Below are 1620 nucleotides of genomic sequence, written 5' to 3' on the forward strand. Positions count from 1 at the left end.
TATACCATTCAACAGATTCTACAAGTGATTATACAAGGCGCTGCCATCATTATTTCCTTGGTTACTGGATACTGAATTGGCAGATCTGCACATTGTGCAACTTTTTCTGCTGGAGAGTATCCCTGGTCATTGCTGCTTGAACGCGCTCTACCCATACATTTATTTTATTTATTTTATTCATTTGGCATGACGGCTCAGGAGTCACAAAAGCAGAAATCCACTGTCGCCAGAAGGACGTGCGGCTCACAACACACAAATTACCAAAAACAAAATAAATATATAAACAGTAAAAAACTAAGATTTACAATAGAACATTTTTTTGAGTTTTGCCTTTAAATAATTTAAAATTATCACAAACAAAAAAACAAATTCCAAAGTCTAACAAAACGAGTGGCTATAAAAAACTTTGACATGTCATATATGTCATACCATCCTACAAGGTACTCATTTACTACTAGAAAGTTCAATGCCTAAGTAGTATAGACTCCCAAATGTTAAGGGCAATTATTCAAAAACAGATATTGGTTTTGCCAAGTTTTAGGGTAAGTAATTAGAGAACAAAAAGAATCAGACATATATTTTATCGCCGCCGTAACTCCCCCAAGTAATGTTAAACATGTCGTCTAAATTTTTCTTAGCCAATGTTGAGTAAATAATAATATCTGCTTTGTCTTCAGAGATTCCGGTGTGCTTTCGTGCGTACTAGATATCGTATGATAGCAAAATTTGTGATAGATAATTAGAGTTCCAAAATGTTAAAAGAGATAGACTTCTTGGTTTGTGCTAGATGGGTATAAATCATCAGTGACAGAAATGGTGTTTTTCCATTTGTACATTTGTGTTTTTGTGAGCCGGTCATGGTTTATCCAGTCGAGAATGGTCTTGCCTATGATTTTTAATGGGTTTAAGAGTCTACATTTTGGTTTATGTAAAAAGTTTTCATTATGGACTTTGAATGTACAAAAGCTTTCTTCATCAATGGTTTCTATTTGGTTCCAATTGTAACAAGTTCGTGTTTTTTTTGTATTTGAATAAACATGACTTTCAGCGTATATTTGCATCATGTGTGGTTATTTAAATAATAAAGCATGACTCAGGTGCGCGATGGTATTTGAGGGAAGCGTTGTGGTGAAAGTGTTATTTTTTTTCCCTTGTTTTGTTGAGTGGAACGGCTGCGTGCGGGATTGGCTGGGTAATGCCTTGTGTCTTGTATGCTGTGCCGTAGATTTCCGTGCGTTGTATGGTGTATTGGGTACTGTGGCTCGGTTTCACGTACTGGTGTGACGATGTTACAGGACAGACCTAAAACCAACACGAAGCGGGCATAAGATCGTGATCGTGAGTTTTCATGTATTTGTTTTTGGTTCTTAATAATTAAATGTGCAAGTATTGATTATTACTGTACTTACCCTTGCTTGTGTGCAATGTAAAATGTAACTTTATAGCTTTGAAACGGAATTGTAGATTCTTTGTGATGTCATATATTATTGTATTATATTGTAGATCTTAGATGGTCAGAAGAACGGGAGGAAGATTGGAAGGACAGACCAATTGCTCTTTCCGATTGACCACTTGATGCCGGGAATTTTAAACTCTGGAGCTAAACTTTATTAAAATTAT

General features: G+C 35.6%; 1 protein-coding gene across 1 annotated transcript in view; it reads right to left on the reverse strand.

Annotated features, from left to right (window-relative positions):
• Positions 1-1620, reverse strand: part of LOC117116510 (MAM and LDL-receptor class A domain-containing protein 2-like) — a 47602-nt gene that overhangs the window by 19761 nt on the left and 26221 nt on the right. The window lies entirely within an intron of this gene.

This window comes from Anneissia japonica, unplaced genomic scaffold (assembly GCF_011630105.1).
Source record: "Anneissia japonica isolate Jap-2015-1 unplaced genomic scaffold, ASM1163010v1 scaffold287606_len166773_cov115, whole genome shotgun sequence".
In the NCBI taxonomy this organism is placed as follows: Eukaryota; Metazoa; Echinodermata; class Crinoidea; order Comatulida; family Comatulidae; genus Anneissia; species Anneissia japonica.